Source organism: Macaca nemestrina, chromosome 5 (genome assembly GCF_043159975.1).
Source record: "Macaca nemestrina isolate mMacNem1 chromosome 5, mMacNem.hap1, whole genome shotgun sequence".
In the NCBI taxonomy this organism is placed as follows: Eukaryota; Metazoa; Chordata; class Mammalia; order Primates; family Cercopithecidae; genus Macaca; species Macaca nemestrina.
Genome location: NC_092129.1, coordinates 115,656,507 through 115,677,664, shown reverse-complemented (window position 1 = coordinate 115,677,664; position 21,158 = coordinate 115,656,507). Strand labels below are relative to the sequence as shown.

General features: G+C 41.8%; 1 protein-coding gene across 2 annotated transcripts in view; it reads right to left on the bottom strand.

Moving 5' to 3' along the window:
* The window catches only part of LOC105479481 (collagen type IX alpha 1 chain), a 176,470-nt gene that overhangs the window by 107,549 nt on the left and 47,763 nt on the right, over positions 1-21,158 (bottom strand). The gene's annotated exons all lie outside the window — the stretch shown is intronic.

Sequence of the window (21,158 nt, the reverse complement as noted above, 5' to 3'; positions counted from 1 at the left end):
CACCCCAACACCTCTCCTGCAGTGAGGGGAGTTTAGGGAAATTGAAGTCCAGTTTTTTGGGTTTTTGAGACCGAGTCTCACTCTGTCACCCAGGCTGGAGTGCAGTGGCTCGATCTCGGCTCACTGCAACCTCCCTCTCCCTGCTTCCAGCGATTCTCCTACCTCAGCCTCCTGTGTAGCTGGGACCACAGGCACAGGCCACAACACCCAGCTAATTTTTGTATTTTTAGTAGAAACGGGGTTTCGCCGCCGGGCGCAGGGGGTCACGCCTATAATTCCAGCACTTTGGGAGGCTGAGGGGGGCGGATCACCAGGTCAGGAGATCGAGACCATCCTGGCTAACACGGTGAAACCCCGTCTCTACTAAAAATACAAAAAATTAGTAGGGCATGGTGGCGGGCGCCTGTAGTCCCAGCTACTCGGGAGGCTGAGACAGGAGAATGGCGTGAACCCGGGGGGTGGAGCTTGCAGTGAGCCGAGATTTCGCCACTGCACTCCAGGCTGGGCGACAGAGACAAAGAAAGAAAGAAACGGGGTTTCGCCAGGTTGACCAGGCTGTTCTCAAACTGTTGACCTCATGTAATACACCCACCTCAGCCTCCCAAAGTGCTAGGATTACAGACATGCGCCACTGTGCCTAGCCTTGAAGTCCAGTTTTTATTTGGGCTTTAGGTGATAATATTATCTTTTAAAGTACTTCCATACTTGAGCAAAGGGAGATGATCATTTCCAAGCTATACTGACTGTTGAGAACTGTGAAGGATCTGAGATTTTACCCTGCTTGCTAGCTAACATGATATCCTACCACAGGTTTACAGGTGCTGGCTGAAGACACAAGATTGCTGGGTCACAGGCAAATGACAGTTTATTACCCATAGCTGTAGCCAGAGTATAAGCACTCCTGCCAATCCCCTGAGCCCCAGTTCCCATAGGGTGATGTCAAAAAGACCAAGTGGAACTTGTACATGTAGTAGGGTATGTTGCAGGAAAGTTTAGCAAGACCAATGTTTTTTTTTTTTTGGTTAGTGACACAGTTTTATTTTATTTTGTTTTTATTTTGTATTTATTGTACTTTAAGTTCGTGCAGGTTTGTTAAATATATATACACGTGCCATGGTGGTTTGCTGCACCCATCAACCCATCATCTACATTAGGTATTTCTCCTAATGCTATCCCTCCCCTAGCCCCTCACCCACCGCCAACAGGCCCCAGTGTGTGATGATCCCCTCTCTGTGTCCATGTGTTCTCATTGCCCAACTCCCACTTATGAGTGAGAACATGTGGTGTTTGGTTTTCTGTTCCTGTGATAGTTTGCTGACAATGATTGTTTCCAGCTTCATCCACATCCCTGCAAAGGACATGAACTCATCATTTTCATGGCTCCACAGTGTTCCATGGTGTATATATGCCACATTTTCTTTATCCAATCTATCACTGATGGGCATTTGGGTTGGTTCCAAGTCTTTGCTATTGTAAATAGTTCTCCAATAAACATAGGTGTGCATGTGTCTTTATAGTAGAATGATTTATAATCCTTTAGGTATATACCCAGTAATGGGATTGCTGGGTCAAGTGGTATTTCTCGTTCTAGATCCTTGAGGAATCGCCACACTGTCTTCCACAATGATTGAGCTAATTTACATTCCTACCAACAGTGTAAAAGCGTTCCTGTTTCTCCACATCCTCGCCAGCATCTGTTGTTCCCTGACTTTTTAATGATCACCATTCTAACTGGCATGAGATGGTATCTCATTGTGGTTTTGATTTGCATTTCTCTAATGACCAGTGATGATGAGCTTTTTGTCGTATGTTTGATGGCCACATAAATGTTTTCTTTTGAGAAGAGTCTGTATGTTCATATCTTCTGCCCACTTTTTGATGGGGTTGTTTGTTTTTTCTTGTAAATTTTAATTAAGTTCCTTGTAGTTTCTGGATAATAGCCCTTTGTCAGATGGATAGATTGCAAAAATTTTCTCCCATTCTGTAGGTTTCCTGTTCACTATGATGATAGTTTCTTTTGCTGTGCAGAAGCTTTTTAGTTTAATTAGATGCCATTTGTCAATTTTGGCTTTTGTTGCAATTGCTTTTCGTGTTTTAGTCATGAAGTCTTCACCCATGCCTATGTCCTGAATAGTATCACCTAGGTTTTCTTCTAGGGTTTTTATGGTTTTAGGTCTTACATTTAAGTCTTTAATCCATCTTGAGTTAATTTTTGTGAAAGGTGTAAGGAAGGGGTCCAGTTTCAGTTTTCTGCATATGGCTAGCCAGTTTCCCAACACCATTTATTAAATAGGGAATTCTTTCCCCATTGCTTGTTTTTCTCAGGTTTGTCAAAGATCAGATTGTTGTAGATGTGTGACATAATTTCCGAGGCCTCTGTGCTGTTCCATTGGTCTACATATCTGTTTTGTTACCAGTACCATGCTGTTTTGGTTACTGTAGCCTTGCAGTATAGTTTGAAGTCAGGTAGCATAATGCCTCCAGTTTTGTTCTTTTTGCTTAGGATTGTCTTGGCTATGCAGGCTCTTTTTTGGTTCTATATGAAATTTAAAGTAATTTTTTCTAATTCTGTGAAGAAAATCAGTGGTAGCTTAATGGGGATAGCATTGAATCTGTAAATTACTCTGGGCAGTATGGCCATTTTCACAATGGCGGTTTTTCTTATCCATGAGCATGGAATGTTTTTCCATTTGTTTGTGTCCTCTCTTATTTCCTTGAACAATGGTTTGCAGCTCTCCTTCAAGAGGTCCTTCACATCCCTTGGAAGTTAGATTCCTAGGTATTTTATTCTCTTTGTAGCAATTGTGAATGGGAATTCACTCATGATTTGGCTCTCTGTTTGTCTATTATTGGTGTATAGGGATGCTTGTGATATTTGCACATTGATTTTGTATCCTGAGACTTTGCTGAAGTTGCTTATCAGCTTAAGGAGATTTGGGGCTGAGAAGATGGGGTTTTCTAAATATACAATCATGTCATCTGCAAACAGAGAAAATTTGACTTCCTCTCTCCCTATTTGAATACCTTTTTTTCTTTCTCTTGCCTGATTGCCCTGGCCAGAACTTCCAATACCATGGTTGAATAGGAGTGGTGAAAGAGGGCATCCTTGTCTTGTGCCGGTTTTCAAAGGGAATGCTTCCAGGTTTTAACCATTCAGTGTGATGTTGGCTGTGGGTTTGTCATAAACAGCTCTTATTATTTTGAGATACATTCCATCAAAACCTAGTTTATAGAGAGTTTTTAGCATGAAGGGGTGTTGAATTTTATCGAAGTCCTTTTCTGCATCTATTGAGATCATCATGTGGTTGGTTGTCATTGGTTCTGCTTATTTGATGAATTATATTTATTGATTTGCATATGTTGAACCTGCCTTACATCCCAGGGATGAAGCCAACTTGATCATGGTGGATAAGCTTTTTGATGTGTTGCTAGATTCGGTTTGCCAATATTTTTTTGAGGATTTTCGCATCGATGTTCATCAGGGACATTGGCCTGAAATTTTCTTTTTTTGTTGTGTCTCTGCCAGGTTTTGATATCAAGATGATGCTGGCTTCATAAAATGAGTGAGGGAGGAGTCCTTCTTTTTCTATTGTTTGGAACAGTTTCACAAGGAATGGTACCAGCTCCTCTTTGTACCTCTGGTAGAATTCGGCTGTGAATCTGTCTGGTTCGGGGTTTTTTTTAGTTGGAAGGCTATTAATTACTGCCTCAATTTCAGACCTTGTTATTGGTCTATTCAGGGACTCGACTTCTTCCTGGTTTAGACTTGGGAAGGCATATGTGTCCAGGAATTTATTCATTTCTTCTAGATTTTCTGGTTTATTTGCATAGAAGTGTTTACAGTATTCTTCGATGGTAGTTTGTATGTCTGTGGAATCAGTGGTGATATCCCCTTTATCATTTTTTATTGTGTCTCTTTTATTCTTCTTTCCTTTCTTCTTTATTATTCTGGCTAGCGGTCTATTTTGTTAATCATTTCAAAAAACCAGCTCGTGGATTCATTGATTTTTTGAAGGGTTTTTCGTGTCTCTATCTCCTTCAGTTCTGATCTTAGTTATTCCTTGTCTTCCGCTAGGTTTTGAATTTGTTTGCTCTTGCTTCTCTAGTTCTTTTAATTGTGATGTTAGGGTGTCGATTTTAGATCTTTCCTGCTTTCTCCTGTTGGCATTTAGTGCTATAAATTTACCTCTAAACATTGCTTTAGCTGTGTCCTGGAGATTCTGGTACGTTGTGTCTTTGTTCTCGTTGGTTTCAAATAACTTATTTATTTCTGCCTTAATTTCGTTATTTACCCAGTAGTCATTCAGGAGCAGGTTGTTCAGTTTCCATGAGTTGTGCAGTTTTGAGTGAGTTTCTTAATCTGAGTTCTAATTTGATTGCACTGTGGTCTGAGAGACTGTCTGTTATGATTTCCATTCTTTTGCATTTGCTGAGGAGTGTTTTACTTCCAATTAAGTTGTCAATTTTAGAATAAGTGTGATGTGGTGCTGAAAAGAGTGTATATTCTGTTCATTTGGGGTGGAGAGTTCTTTAGATGTCTATTAGGTCTGCTTGGTCCAGAGCTGAGTTCAGCTCCTGAATATCCTTGTTAATTTTCTGTCTCACTGATCTGTCTAATATTTACAGTGGGGTGTTAACATCTTCTACTATTGTTGTGTGAGAGTCTAAGTCTCTTTGTAGGTCTCTAAGAACTTGCTTTATGAATCTGGGTGCTCCTGTATTGGGTGCATATATATTCAGGATAGTTAGCTCTTCTTGTTGCATTGATCCCTTTACCATTATGTAATTCCCTTCTTTGTCTTTTTGATCATTGTTGATTTAAAGTCTGTTTTATCAGAGACTAGGGTTGCAACTCCTGCTTTTTTTTTTCACTTTCCATTTGCTTGGTAAATATTCCTCCATCCCTTTATTTTGAGCCTATATGTGTCTTTGCACATGAGATGGGTCTCCTGAAAACAGCACACTGATGGCTTGACCCCTTATCCAACTTGCCAGTCTGTGTCTTTTAATTGGGGGCATTTAGCCTATTTACATTCAAGGTTAATATTGTTATGTGTGAATTTGACTCTGTCATTATGATGCTAGCTGGTTATTTTGCCCATTAGTTGATGCAGTTTCTTCACAGTGTCGACAGTCTTTACAATTTGGTATGTTTTTGCAGTGGCTGGTACCAGTTTTTCCTTTCCATATTTATTGCTTCCTCCAGGAGCTCTTGTAAGGCAGGCCTGGTGGTGACAAAAACTCCATATTTGCTTGTCTGTAAAGGATTTTATTTCTCCTTCACTTGTGAAACTTAGTTTGGTTGGATATTAAATTCTGGGTTGAAAATTCTTTTCTTTAAGAACGTTGAATGTTGGCCCCCACTCTCTTCTGGCTTGTAGGGTTTCTGTAGAGAGATCCGCTGTTAGTCTGATGGGCTTCCCTTTGTGGGTAACCCAACCTTTCTCTCTTGCTGCCCTTAACATTTTTTCCTTCATTTCAACCTTGGTGAATCTGACAACTATGTGTCTTGGGGTTGCTCTTCTCGAGGGGTATTTTTGTGATATTCTCTGTATTTCCTGAATTTGAATGTTGCCTGTCTTGCTAGGTTGGGGATGTTCTCCTAGATAATACCCTGAAGAGTGTTTTCCAACTTGGTTCCATTCTCCCTGTCACTTTCACATACACCAGTCAAAGGTAGGTTTGGTCTTTGCACATAGTTTCATATTCTGGGAGGCTTTGTTCTCTCCTTTTCATTCTTTTTTCTCTATTCTTGTCTTCATACTTTATTTCATTAAGTTGATCTTCAATCTCTGATATTCTTTCTTCCACTTGATCAATTCAGCTATTGATACTTGTGTATGCTTCATGAAGTTCTCATGCTGTGTTTTTCAGCTCCAGAGAGTCAGTTATATTCTTCTCTAAACTGGTTACTCTAGTTAGCACTTCCTCTAACCTTTTTTCAAGGTTCTTAGCTTCCTTGCCTTGGGTTAGAACATGCTCCCTCAGCTTGGAGGAGTTTGTTATTACCCACTTTCTGAAGCCTACTTCTGTCAATTCATCAAACTCATTCTCTGTCCAGTTTTGTTCTCTTGCTGGTGAAGATTTGTGATCCTTTGGAAGAGAAGAGGTGTTCTGGTTTTTGGAATTTTCAGCCTTTTTGTGCTGGTTTTTCCCCATCTTCATGGATTTACCTACCTTTAGTCTTTAATGTTGGTGACCTTCAGATGGATTTTTGTGTGGACTTCCTTTTTGTTGATATTGATGCTATTCCTTTCTGTTGGTTAGTTTTCCTTCTAACAGCCAGGTCTCTCTGCTGCAGGTCTGCTAGAGTTTGCTGGAGGTCCACTCCAGACCCTGGGTATCACCAGCAGATGCTGCAGAACAGCAAACATTGCAGCTTGTTTCTTTCTCTGGAAGCTTTGTCTCAGAGGGGTACCCACCAGATGCCAGCCAGAGCTCTCCTGTATGAGGTGCCTGTCAACCCCTGCTGGGAGTTGTCTCCCAGCTGCTGAAGCTGCACCCACAGCCACCCCTTTCCCCAGGTGCTGTGTCCCAAGGATTTGGGAGTTTTATCTATGAGCCCCTGACTGGAGCTGCTGCCTTTCTTTCAGAGATGCCCTGCCCAGAGAGGAGTAATCTAGAGAGGCAGTTTGGCTACAGTAGCTTTGCTGAGCTGTAGTAGGCCCTGCCCAGTTCAGTGGTTTTGTTTACTTTGTGAGGGGAAAACCACCTACTCAAGCCTCAGTGATGGCAGACGTCTCTCCCCCGACCAAGCTCGAGCATCCCAGGTCGACTTCAGACTGCTGTTCTGGCAGTGAGAATTTCAAGCCTGTGGATCTTAGCTTGCTGGGCTCCATGGGGGTGGGATCCACTGAGCTAGACCACTTGGCTCCCTGGCTTCATCCCCCTTTCAGGGGGAGTGAACGGTTCTGTCTCGTTGGCATTCCAGGTACCACTGGGATATGAAAAAAAACTCCTGCAGCTAGTTCGGTGTCTGCCCAAACGGCCGCCCAGTTTTGTGGTTGAAACCCAGGGCCCTGGTGGTGTAGACACCCAAGGGAATCTCCTGGTCTGCAGGTTGCGAAGACTGCGAGAAAAGCATAGTATCTGGGCCAGAATGCACCGTCCCTCACAGCACAGTCCCTCATAGCTTCCCTTGGCTAGGGGAGGGAGTTCCCCGACCCCTTGTGCTTCCCAGGTGAGGTGACACCCCACCCTGCTTCAGTTTGCCCTCCATGGGCTGCACCACTGTCTAACCAGTCTCAATGAGATAAGCCAGGTACCTCAGTTGGAAGTGCAGAAATCACCTGCCTTCTGTGTCGATCTTGCTGGGAGCTGCAGACCGGAGCTGTTCTTATTCTGCCATCTTGCCAGCTACCTCAAGTCCAAATCTTTTATAATGGGGAGTAAGCCTGTTGGGCCTTGCTCTGGAAGGAGGCACTTTTACAGTGTTTGTTTACAGGGGAGAGTAAACGAATTTTACTTTGCTCGAGATAAAGACACTGTCACTACCTTCTAAGGCTGTTCACTATACAGACATCCTTGAAAAAATAATCTGGAAAAAAAACAGTCAGTATCTCTGAGCACAAGATGTGCAGAAACTTAAAGGACCCATGGAGAATTGTCTCCCAACACTAACCAGCCAGTGAAACTCCACCCAAAGATATGTGGTTCATGATTCTTTCTTTAAAGATTTCCAACTGAAGCTTAGCACAGCTCTAACCTTCTCAAAACTTCATGTTTTCCACTCCAATCTCAAATTTCCCTTTTTCTTTTTTTTTTTTCGCTCCCCAGCAGTTTCTGCATATTGAGCCCGGTCCTCACTCTTATTTTTGCTCTGGTGGCTGAACTACTTGCTCATAGCCCCAGATCTTAGATTCGCCTCTGACTCATGTGTCTAGCTCATATCCTCCAGCAGGTTGCTCCCATAGATAATGTACCAGTAACAACTGCCTTATCTGACTAGTACTGGGACTCTGTTACTGCCCTGGTAAGGAGGCCTCTCCCCTCAGAGAGCACATAGTGACTATGAAACTGACAGTTTCTATGGCTAGGTAGGACAATCTATAGGTGATGAAAATCATTACAGGCAACTGGGTTTGGGTTCAGCCTGCCCTAGCTTTTCTCTTTGTTTTTTAATGTGTTTTCTGGGGAAGGAGGGGACTCATTCTGTTTATGTGCAATTTTAGTTAATGCTGTTTGGAAGAGTCTTTCAGTCTATAAACCCAATATGTTGCCATAGAAACAGTTCTCCATCTGAAATACATCCAATCAATTCTAAAATTATCATTCAGAAAACCTTCATAAATTAGAAGTAATCCAACAGATACCCAGAATGTCAGCATTTAGGTAATGAGCTGCATTTTCTCATTTTATTTAATTATTTTAAAATCAAGAAATCAACAGCAAAGAATCCAACTTAGATACACAGATGCTCCCTGACTCGTGATACAGTTCCATTCCAATAAACCCATCATAAGTTGAAAATACATTAAATTGAAAATGCATTTAATACATTTAAGCTACTGAACATCATAGGTTAGCCTGCCCTACTGTAAATGTGCTCTGAACACTTTCATTAGCCTAACATGGGGCAAAATCATCTAAAACAAAGCCTATTTTACGATGAAGTGTTGAATATCTCATGTAATTTATTGAATACTGTACTGAAAGTGAAAAAACAGAATGGTTATATGATACACAAAGTACAGTTTCTGCCAAATGTATATTGTTTTTCTACCATCATAAAGTCAAAAAAATTCTAAGTCAAACCATTGTAAGCCAAGGACCATCTGTACATGGAAACAGAAAGATACTCAAGCTAGGAAAATTCTTCATTGATTCTTTTATTCTGGAAACAACATTATTATAGAGCAACGTACGCCATTTAGAAAAGACAAGGTTGTTTCCTTTTTTAATTTTTTTAACTTTATTTTAGGTTCAAGGGTACCTAGGTGTTCAGGTTTGCTATATAGGCAAACTACATGTCACAGGGGTTTGGTGCACAGATTATTTTGTCTCCCAGGTAGTAAGTATAGTATTCAACAGGTATTTTTTTTCTGATCCTCTCCCTCCTCCCACCCTTTGCCCTCAAGTAGGCCCTGGTGTATGTTGTTCCCCTCTTTGTGTCCATGTGTTTTCATTGTTTAGCTTCCACTTACAAATAAGAATGTGCAGTATTTGATTTTCTGTTCTTGCATTAGTTTGCTAAGGATAATGGCCTCCAGCTCCATCCATGTTGCTGCAAAGGACATGATCTCCTTTCTTATGGCTGTGTAGTATTCCATGGTGTAGGTGTACCACATTTTTTAAATCCAGTCTACAGTTGATGAGCATTTAGGTTGATTCCATGTCTTTGCTATTGTGAATAGTGCTATGATGAACATATGCATGCATTTGTCCTTATGGTAGAAGGATTTATATCCCCTTGGGTACTCACCCAATAATGGGATTGCTGGGTCAAACGGTAATTCTGTTTTAAGTTCTTTGAGGAATCACCACACTGCTTTCTACAATGGCTGAACTAATTTACACTCCCACCAACAGTGTATAAGAGTATCCTTTTCTCTGCAATCTCATCAGCATCTGCTTTTTTTTTAAATCATAGCCACTCTGATTAGTATGAGGTAGTACCTCATTGTGGTTTTGATTTCCATTTCTCTAATGATTAGTGATGTTGAGATTTTTTTCATATGCTTGTTTGTTGCATGTATGTCTTCTTTTGAAAAGGTTCTACTGGGGTTTTTTCTTTCTAATGGGGTTGTTTTTTGCTTGTAAATTTGTATAAATTCCAAATAGATTCTGGATATTAGACTTTTGTTGGATGCATACTTTGCAAATATTTTCTATCATTCTGTAGGTTGTTTGTTTACTCTGTTGATAGTTTCTTTTGCTCTGCAGAAGCTCTTTGGTTTAATTTGGTCCCACTTGTTAATTGTTTTTGCAACAACTGCTTTTGGTGTTTTCAGCATGAAATCTTTGCCAGGTCCTATTTCCAGAATGGTATATCTTAGGTTATCTTTCAGGGTTTTTATAGTTTTGGGTTTTACATTTAAGTCTTTAATTCATCTTGAGTTGATTTTTGTTATGGTTTAAGGAAGGGGTCTAGTTTCAGTCTTCAGCATATGGCTAGTCAGTTATCCCAGCATCATATATTGATGAGAAGTCCTTTCCCCATTGCTTTTTTTTGTCAGCTTGGTTAAAGATCAGGTGGTTGTAGGTGTGCAGAATCATTTCTGGGCTCTCTATTCTGCTCCATTGGTCTATGTAACTGTTTTTGTACCAGTACCATGCTGTTTTAGTTATTGTAGCCTTGTAGTATAGTTTGAAGTTGGGTAATGGGATGCCTCCAGCCTTGTTCTTTTTGCTTAGAATTGCCTTGGCTAGGCTGGGTGTGGTGGCTCATGCCTGTAATCCCAGCACTTTGGGAGGCCAATGCAGGTGGATCACGAGGTCAGGAGTTCAAGACCAACCTGACCAACATGGTGAAACCCCATCTCTACTAAAAATACAAAAATTAGCCAGGCATGGTGGCTCACACCTGTAGTCCTAGCTACTAAGGAGGTTGAGGCAGGAGTATCATTTTAACCTGGGAGGCACAGGTTGCAGTAAGGCAAGACCACACCACTGCACTCCAGCCTGGGTGACAAAGTAAGACTCTGTCTCAAAAAAAAAAAAAAGAAAGAAAAGAAAAGACAAAAAGAATTGCCTTGGCTATTTTGGCTCTTTTTTGTTTCAATATGAATTTTAAAATAGTTTTTTCTAATTCTGTGAAGAATGTCATTGATAGTTTGATAGGGAAAGCATTGAATCTGTAAATTCTTTGGGCAGTATGGCCATTTTAACAATATTGAGTCTTTCTATCTGTATTAGTTTATTCTCACACTGCTATAAAGAACTGCTGGAGACTGGGTAATTTATAAAGGAAAGAGGTTTAATTGACTCACAGTTCCACATGGCTGGGGAGGCCTTAGGAAACTTAAAATCATGGCGGAAGGGAAAGCAAACATGTTTTTCACATGGCGGCAGGAAAGAGAAGTGCAGAGTGAAGGGGGGAAAAGCCTATTATAAAACTGTCAGATCTCACGAGAACTCACTCACTATCATGAGAACAGCATGGGGGAATCACTCCCCCATGATCTTGTCACCTCCCACAAGATCCCTCCCCTAACATGTGGGGATTACAATTTAGATTGCAGTTCAAAATGAGATTTTGAGTGGGGTCACAGACAAACCATATCATTTTGTGCCTGGCCCTTCCCAAATCTCATGTCCTCACATTTCAAAAAATAATCATGCCTTTCCAATAGTTCCCCAAAGTCTTAACTCATTCCAGCATTAGCCCAAAAGTCCAAGTCCAAAGTCTCATCTGAGACAAGTCAAGTCCCTTCCACCTATGGGCGTATAAAATCAAAAGTTAGTTACTTCCTAGATACAGTGGGGGTACAGGCATTGGTTAAATACACCCATTCCAAATGGGAGAAATTAGACAAAATAAGGGGCTACAGGCCCCATGCAAGTCCAAAATCCAATAAGGCAGCCACTAAACCTTAAAGTTCCAAAATGATCTCCTTTGACTCCATGCTTCACATTCAGGTCACTGATGCAAGAGATGGGCTCCCATGCCTTGGGTAGCTCCACCCCTGTGGCTTTGCAGAGTACAGCCTGCCTCCTGGCTGCTTTCATGAGCTGGTGTTGAGTGCCTGCAGCTTTTCCAGGCACATGGTGCAAGTTGTTGGATCTACCATCCTGGGATCTGGAAGACAGTGGCCCTCTTCTCACAGCTACATTAGGCAGTGCCCCAGTGGGGACTCTGTGTAGGGTCTCAGATCCCACATTTCCTTTCCGCACTGCCCAAGCAGAGGTTCTCCATGAGGACTCTGCCTCTACAGCAAACTTCTGCCTGGACACCCAGGTGTTTCCATACATCCTCTGAAATCTAGGTGAAGATTCCAAAACCTCACTTCTTGACTTCTGTGTGCCAACAGGCTCAACACCACTTGGAAGCTACCAAGGCCTGGGTTTGCACTCTTTGAAGCAATGGCCTGAGTTGTACCTTGGCCTTTTTATGCATGGCTGGAGCAGCTGGAACTCAGGGCACCAAGTCCCAAGGCTGCACACAGCAATGGGGCCTCAACCTGGCCCATGAAATCATTTTTCCTTTCTAGGCCTCCAGCTGCTGTACAGGTCTGTGACATGCCCTGGAGACATTTTCCCCATTGTCTTGGGTGATCAATATTTGGCTCCTCATTACTGACGCAAATTTCTGCAGTCAGATTTAATTTCTCCCCTCAAAAATGGGTTTTTCTTTTCTACTGCAGCCTCTGGCTACAAATTTTCCAAACTTTTATGCTCTGTCACCTCTTTAATGCTTTGCTGCTTAGAAGTTTCTTCTGCTACATACCCTAAATCATTTCCCTCAAGTTCAAAGTTCCACAGATCCCTAGGGCAAGGGCAAAATGCCACCAGTCTCTTTGCTAAAGCATACCAAGAGCGACCTTTACTCGAGTTCCCAAGAAGTTCCTCATCTCCATCTGAGACCACCTCAGCCTGAACTTTATTGTCCATATCACTATCAGCATTTTGGCCAAAACCATTCAATAAGTCTTTAGGAAGATCCAAACTTTCCTACATCTTTCTATCTTCTTTTGAGCCCTTCTAACTTTTCCAATCTCTGCCTGTTATCCAGTTCCAAAATTGCTTCCACATTTTGGGTTATCTTTACGGCAGCACCCCACTCTCTGAGCTACCAATTTACTGTATTAGTCCATTTTCATGCTGCTATAAAGAACTCCCTATGACTGGGTAATTTATTAAGGAAAGAGGTTTGATTAACTCACAATTCTGCGTGGCTGGGGAGGCCTCAAGAAACTTACAATCATGGCAGAAGGAGAAGCAAACACTTTCTTCTTCACATGGCAGCAGGAGAGAGAAGTGCAGAGTGAAGTGGGGAAAAGTCCCTTATAAAACGATCAGATCTCGTGAGAACTCACTATCATGAGAACAGCATCAGGGAACCACATCCATGATCTAATCACCTCCCATAAGGGTCCCTCCCCCGACACATGGGCATTACAATTCGGATTACTATTCAAGATGAGATTTTGGGTGGGGACACAGCCAAACCATATCACTATCCATGAGCGTGGAGTGTTTTTTCATTCATTTGTGTCATTTCTTATTTCTTTGAGCAGTGTTTGTAATTCTCCCCTTGAAGATCTTTCACCTCCCTGGTTAGCTGTATTACTAGGTATTTTATTCTTTTTGTGGCAATTATAAAGGGGATTGCTTTCCTGATTTGGCTCTTGGTTTGGATGTTATTGGTGTATGGGAATGCTACTGACTTTTGTACATTGATTTTATATCCTGAAACTGTGCTGAAGTTGTTTTGAAGACCAAGGAGCTTTTGGGTAGAGACTAGAGGCTTTTCGAGATATAAAATCATATTGTCTGTAAACAGAGATAGCTTGACTTCCTCTGTTCCTATTTGGATACCTTTTATATCTTTTTCCTGACTAATTGCTCTGGCGAGAACTTCCAGTACTCTGTTGAGTAAGAGTGGTGAGAGAGAACATCCTTGTCTTGTTCCAGTTTTCAAAAGGAATGCTTCCAGCTTTTGCCCATTCAGTATGGTGTTGGTTGGGGGTTTGCTATAGATGGCGCTTAGCATTTTCAAGTATGTTCCTTCAACACCTAGTTTATTGAGAGTTTTTAACATGAAGCGCTGTTGGATTTTATCAAAAGTCTTTTCTGCATATACTGAGATAACTATGGTTTTTGGTTTTTGTTCTGTTTATGTGATTAGTCACATTTACTGATTTGCATATGTTAATCACCCTTGCGTCCCAGAGATAAAGCCTACTTGATAATGGTGGATTCGGTTTTTGATATGATGCTGGATTCAGTTTTCTAGTGTTTTATTGAGGATTTTTGCATCTATGTTCATCAAGAATATTGGCATGAAGTTTTCTTTTTTTGTTGTGTCTCTGCCAGGTTTTAGTATCAGGATGATGCTGATCTCATAGAATGAGTTGGGGAGGAGTCCTTCATCCTCACTTTTTTGGAATAGTTTCAGTAGGAATGGTACCAGCTCTTCTTTATGCATCTGGTAGAATTTAGCTGTGAATCCTTCTGGTCCTGGACATTTTTTGTTGGTAGACTTTTTATTACTGCTTCAATTTTGGGACTCATTACTGGTCTGCTCAGGGATTCAATTTCTTCCTGGTTCAGTCTTCAGAGGTTATCTATGTCCAGGAATTTGTCCATTCTTCTAGATTTTCCAGTTTGTGTGCATAGAGGTGTTTATAGTGGTCTCTGAAGGTTTTTGTATTTCTGTGGGATAAGTGGTAGCATCCCCTTTGTCATTTCTAATTTTATTTGGATCATCTCTCTTTTTTTCATTATTATTCTAGATATCAGTCTATTTTTCTTATTAATTTTTTCAAAGAACTAACTCCTGGATTCATTGTTCTTTTGTATGGTTTTTCACATTTCCTTCAATTCAGCTGTGATTTTGGTTATTTCTTGTCTTTTGCTAGCTTTGTAGTTAGTTTGCTCTTATTTCTGTAGTTCCGCTAGTTGTGATGTTAGGTTGTTAATTTTAGATCTTTCTAACTTTTTGATGTGGGTGTTTAGTGCTATAAACTTCCCTCTTAACACTGCCTTAGCTGTGTCCAAGAGATTCTGGTATGTTGTATCTCTGTTCTCATTTATTTAAAAAATTTATTGATGTCTGACCTAATTTCACTGTTTATCCAAAAGTCATTGAGGAGCAGGTTGTTCAATTTCCATGTAATTGTACAGTTTTGAGTGATTTTCTTAGTATTGATTTCTATTTTTATTGCACTATGGTCTGAGAGTGTGGCTGGTATGATTTTGGTTTTTTTTTTAATTTGCTGAGGATAGGTTTTTTCCAATTGAGTAGTCTATTTTAGAGAATGTGTCATGTGCAGGTGAGAATGTATAGTCTGTTGTTTTTAGGTGGAGAGTTCTGTACATGTCTATTAGGTCTATTTGGTCAAGTTCCAAGTTCACATCTTGAATATCTTTGTTAATTTTCTGCCTTTATGATCTGTCTAATACTGTAAGAGGGGTATTGGAGTCTACCACTATGATAGTCTGTGAATCTAAGTCTCTTCATAGGTCTCTAACAACTTGCTTTATGAATCTGGATGCTCCTGTGTTGGGTGCATATATATTTAGGATAGCTAGGTCTTCCTGCACCCTTTACCATTATGTAATGCCCTTCTTTTCTTTTTTTATCTTTGTTGGTTTAAAGTCTGTTTTGTCTGAAATTAGGATAGCAACTCCTGCTTTTTTCTGTTTTCCATTTGCTTAGAAGATTTTTCTCCATCCTTTTATTTTGAGCCTATAGGTGTCTGCATGTGAAATGGATCTCTTGAAGACAGTATATCATTTGGCCTTGCTTCTTTATCCAGCTTGCCACTCTGTGCCCTTTAAATGAGGCATTTTGCCCATTTACATTCAAGGTCACTATTGATATATGTGAATTTGATCCTGTCATTTTGCTGTGAGCTATTTATTACACAGTCTTGTTTGTGTGGTTGCTTTACAATGTCACTGGTCTGTGTACTTAAGTGTATTTTTGTAGTGGCTGGTAGCGGTCTTTTCTTTCCGTATTTATTACTCCTTTTAGGACCTCTCATAAAGTAGGCCTGGTGGCAACAAATTCCCTCAGCATTTGCTTGTCTGAGAATAATCTTACTTCTCCTTCACTTATGAAGCTTAGTTTGGTTGGATATCAAATTCTTGATTGAAAATTCCTTTATTTAAGAATGCTGAATATAGGCCCCCAATCTCTTCTGGCTTGTAGGGTTTCTGCTGAAAGGTCTGCTGTTAGTCTAACAGGATCCTTTTGGTAGATGACCTGCTCCTTCTCTCTAATTGCCTTTAACGTTTTTTCTATCATTTCAACCTTGGAGAATCTGATGATTATGTGTCTTGGGGATAGTCTTCTCATGTAGTAGCTCACAGGAGTTTTCTGTGTTTCCTGCATTTGAATGTTGGCCTCTCTAACAAGGTTGGGATATCCTAGCTAGACGATATCCTGAAATATGTTCTCCAAGTTGTGTGCTTTCTCCCCATCTCTTTCAGGGATGCCAATGAGTCACAGGTTTGGTCTCTTTACATAATCTCAAAGGTTTTGTTCATTCTTTTTTATTCTTCTTTCTTTGTTTTTGTCTGACTGAGTTGTTTCAGAGAGCTGGTCTTCGAGCACTGAGATTCTTCTCTCAGCTTGGTCTAGTCTTCTGTTAATAATTGTGATTGCATTATGAAATTCTTGTCGTGTGTTTTTCAGCTCTATCTGATCAACTTGGTTATTTTTTATAATGGCCATTTCACCTATCAAGTGAAATGACACAGTTCCTGTATCATTTTATTGTAATACTTACATTTCTTAGATTGGGTTTTTACTTTTTCCTGAATCTCAATGATCTTTGCTCCAATTCATATTCTAAATTCTATTTCCATCATTTCAGCCATTTCAGCCCAGTTAAGAATGCTTGCTGGAGAACTAGTGCATTCATTTGGAGGAAAGAAGATACTCTGGCTTTTTGAGTTGCCAGAGTTCTTACTCTGGTTCTTTCTCAACTGTGTGCACTGGTGTTCCTTTAACTGCAATGTATCTTGAGTACAGCCAACAGACTTCTTTTCTGGATGTTTTCAGAGGCCCAAGTCTCTGTGCAGCATCTTTATTTGTAGCTGAATTCTTGTCACTGGCTTTACAAGGGGATATGTTAGCTAAGTGTTATTGGTGTTGAAGTTTTGGGCTGTGATCCAGTAGGTGGCACTTAAGTGTAATGGCTGGTAGGTAGGCTCTTGCTTTGCCACATAGCTCCTCTGTATTTCCTCAGGATTTCAGCTGGGCTCCCTCTCAGCGCTGTGAATGGGTGGCCTCCTCTCCCACTTGAGTGCTGGCTGCATATCTCGGCTTGGCACTCCTGGGCTGCACATTATAATTCTGGGGTGAGTTCAAACTTTCTGTTCCCTCTCAAGCTTGAAGGCAGCAGATGAAGGGACCTTAGCAGTGGCTGTGGCAGAGGGTCTTTCACTTGTTTTTTGACAAGAGGCTCATACCTCTTTCTGAGGTGGAGCCACGATCAATCAGTGTGATCAGCCCAGGATGGGTCCACTGCACTTTGGACCCAAGGGCAAGGGGAGGCCCTGCTAGTGATGAGCAGGGAGAGCAGGTGGGTCCTGGAGGGAGACAGACTGGCCTCTTCTCCTTAGGGCAACTTCAGCTTACTGAAGGTGTGATTGAAGCACTCAGGGTCTCTGCTCCTTTCTTAGTCTGAGGGCAGCAAGGGAAGTACCACAGCAGTGGCAGTGGCAAAGCTACCTCAGAGAAACAGAACCACTGCCAATGGGAGTGTTCAGCCAGGGGTTGGGTTGGCTGCACTGCTGGCCTGAATTGGGGGCTCCACTTGGTGAAGAGGAGGGGATGGAGGGCTCACAGGGAGGAGAGACCGGGCTCTTCCTCTGATGGTGACTGTGGTGCACTGAAAGCGCAGGTGAAGCCCTCAGACTCTTTATTTCTTCCCCAGATGGAGGGCAGCAGAGGCAGAACCGTTGCTGTGGCAGAGGGGCTGTTGGTTCCCTCTGGGAGCTCCTCCTCTGGGAAACTCAGAGCCACTCCTAGTGGGCATCCTCAGCTGTGGCTGGGGCGACTGATCCTGACCCAGGGGCCCTACCTGGTGAAGAGTTGAGGGTGGGGGTTCACAGAGAAGACAGACTGGACTCTGTACGGGGGCTGCAGGGTGCGGGAGGTGCCAACACAGGAAGTAAGCCCTTTGTTCCTTCCTTAGCCCAAGGGTGGTTAGGGCGGTACCACTACAGGTGCAATGGTGGAGGGGTTGTGGGTTGACTCTGGGATTTCCTCCTTAGAGAAATGCAGAGCTGCCTCTGACTGAAGTGCCCAGGCACGGCAGAGTAGTTATGCGGGAGTCCCAGGTCAGGAGGCCCTGCCCAGTGAGGAGAAGCAGGGACAGGGACCCAGTGAAGAACAGTCCAGATGAGAGATGAAGCCAGCTGGACTTCCTGGGTCAAGTGGGGACTTGAAGAACTTTTCTGTCTTACAAGAGGATTGTAAAATGCACCAAATAGCACTCTGCAGGTAGGATTGTAAAATGCACCAATCAGAGCTCTGTAGCTAGCTAGAGGTTTGTAAAATGCACCAATTAGTGCTCTGTAAAAATGTACCAATCAGCACTCTGTAGCTAGCTAGAGGTTTGTAAAATAAACCAATCAGCACTTGGTAAAATGGACCAATAAGCACGGCATGGGTGGGAACAAATAAGGGAATACAAGCTGGCCACCCCCGCCAGCAGCTCAACCCGGTTGAGTCCCCTTCCACGCTGTGGAAGCTTTGTTCTTTCACTCTTCACCATAGATCTTGCTGCTGCTCACTCTTTGGGTCCATGCCATCTTTAAGAGCTATAATACTCACTGGGAAGGTCAGGGGATCCATTCTTGAAGTTAGCAAGTCCACAACCAAACCCACTGGGAGGGACCAACTCCGGACACACAGACACTTTTCTGTGAAGCAGTTGTGCTATGCTGGGGATCCAAGCCAACTCCTAATCACCATGCACCCTCCAGCACCTGAAGGCAAGAGCAGCAAGGGCTGTGGGACAGCAAAAATGGCAGCCATCCTCTCTGTCTGGGAGCTCTGTCCCAGGGAAGTACAGAGTTGGTACCAGTCCTAGAGCCCTGGTAGGGGGTGGCTGGAGTCCCAGGTCAGGAGGCCCTGCCCAGTGATGAGAAGCGGTATTGGGGACCCATGTGGAAAACAGTCCGGCCACTTTTCCATGTGGCGGCTGCACTGTGTTGGAGTCCATGTTAGTCCCTAATTACCAGGCACTTTCCAGAGCCTGAAGGCAAGAGAAGCCAGGGCTGTGATACAGCCAAGATGGCGGCCTGCCTTGCCTGCTTGGAGCGTCCTCCCAGGAAGTGCAGAAGATTATCTTTCAAATGACTACACAATAGTGACAATGCAAGGTGAGGGAACTGGTTCATTTCAACAGTGTTATACTCCTTAGAAGAGAAGCTTGTAAATATATGTATCCGAAAAAAATTCTAATTTTTAGAGATTTTTAATACTCTCTTATATCTCTTGTCTCCTTGAAAATATTTTAACCACTTAGTAGTTCCGAATGGAAAGTTATTAGGAGTTATGTAGCTCTTGCAAAGGAAGTCACAGGTCTAAAATAAGGAGATTCCCGCCGGGTGTGGTAGCCCAGATTACGCCTGTAATCCCAGGGCTTGGAGAGACCTAGGTGGGTGGATCACTTGAGGTCAGGAGTTTGAGACCAGCCTGAACAACATAGTGAAACCCTGTTTCTACTAAAAATACAAAAAAGTAGCAGGGTGTGGTGGTGGGTTCCTGTAATTCCAGCTTCTCAGGAGGCTGAGGCCAGAGAATGGTTTGAACCCAAGAGGTGGAGGTTGCAGTGAGCTGAGATCAGGTCACTGCACTACAGCTTGGGCAACAAAGTGAGACTCCTTTTCAAAAAAAAAAAAAAAAAAGTAAATACATAAATAATAAACTAAAGAGAGGCCAGGCGCAGTGGCTCACACCTGTAATCCCAGGACTTTGGGAGGCCAAGGCAGGCAGATCAGGAGGTCAGGAGTTCAAGAGCAGCCTGGCCAATATAGTGAAACCCCGTCTCTACTAAAAATACAAAAATTAGCTGGGCATGGTGGCGTGTGCCTCTAGTCCCAGATACTCGAGAGGCTGAGGCAGAATAATTACTTGACCCAGGAGGCAGAGGTTGCAGTAAACTGAGAACGCATCACTGCACTCCAACCTGGGCAACAGAGTGAGGCTGTCTCAACAGTAATAATAATAATAATAATAATAATAATAATAATAGGCCGGGCACAGTGGCTCACACCTGTAATCCCAACACTTTGGGAGGCCGAGGCAAGTGGATCACAAGGTCAGGAGTTCGTGACCAGCCTGGCCAAGATGATGAAACCCCATCTCTACTAAAAATACAAAAATTAGCTGGGCATGGTGGCGCACACCTACAGTCCCAGCTACTTGGGAGTCTGAGGCATGAGAATCTCTTAAACCCAGGAGGCGGAGGTTGTGATGAGCCAAGATCACGCCATTGCACTCCAGCCTGGGTGACAAGAGCGAAACTCTGTCTTAAAATAATAATAATAATAATAATAATAATAATAATAAATAAACTAAGGAGAATCCCCCAAACTAAGGAATGGGATCAGAAATGTTTCTTTCTTGGAATTTATGATAAACATAATAAAACTTTTTTATTTTGGGAAATAAATTCCCAAATTTTTTCCTGGAGTTCACATTATTTCACCAGGAAAACATTAATATAGAATCTTGAGAGCAGTACTGTTCAATGCAACTTTCTGTGATGATAGAAGTGCACTGTAATCTGTGCTGTTCAATATGGAACTTACTAGCTACATATGGGTATTGAGCACTTGAATGTAGCTAGTGACTAAAACGCTAAATTTATTTAAAATGTTTATTAAATTTAAATTGTAGCATGTGGCTAGTAGCTACCATTTTGAACAATGCAACTTAATAGCCGAATACTCATGGAGTTGGGGGTCAAACTGCTGAGGTTCAAACTCTGGTTTCACATTTCACTGTTTTGTTATTCTTCTCCTGTTGTTGGGTTGATGTCAAGATTCAGTGTGTTAAATTATATGTTAAGTAAATCTTAGCAATTGTTATTATTATATACCAGTTATACAATTTACCAGCCACGTGCTGAAGTTACCTAATCTCACAAAACCAATTTCACCCACTAATAATACTACTGTATGAGATTTTTATAAGAATTAAATGAACTAATGTGTAAAATTGCTTAGTATATGCCCATCAGATGGAAGCACTCAATACATGTTAAATGCTATTATTAAATTATCAAAACAATGTTGCAACAAATAAATTTTTGTAACTTGCAGGAAATACTGGGAAAACATAGTGAAGTTACGACGATTTATAAGGTGAGCAAATAATTTTGAGTCAAATCAAATTTGTTCAACAGCAAAATTTTAAATTTTAAACATAGAGTGATTCCACCAAGATTTGTAGAACACGTGAGATTCATCTTAACACAGTCTGCCAACTTTTCTTTTTCTCAGCTGAAGCCTTAACAACAACAAAAAAATCTCTG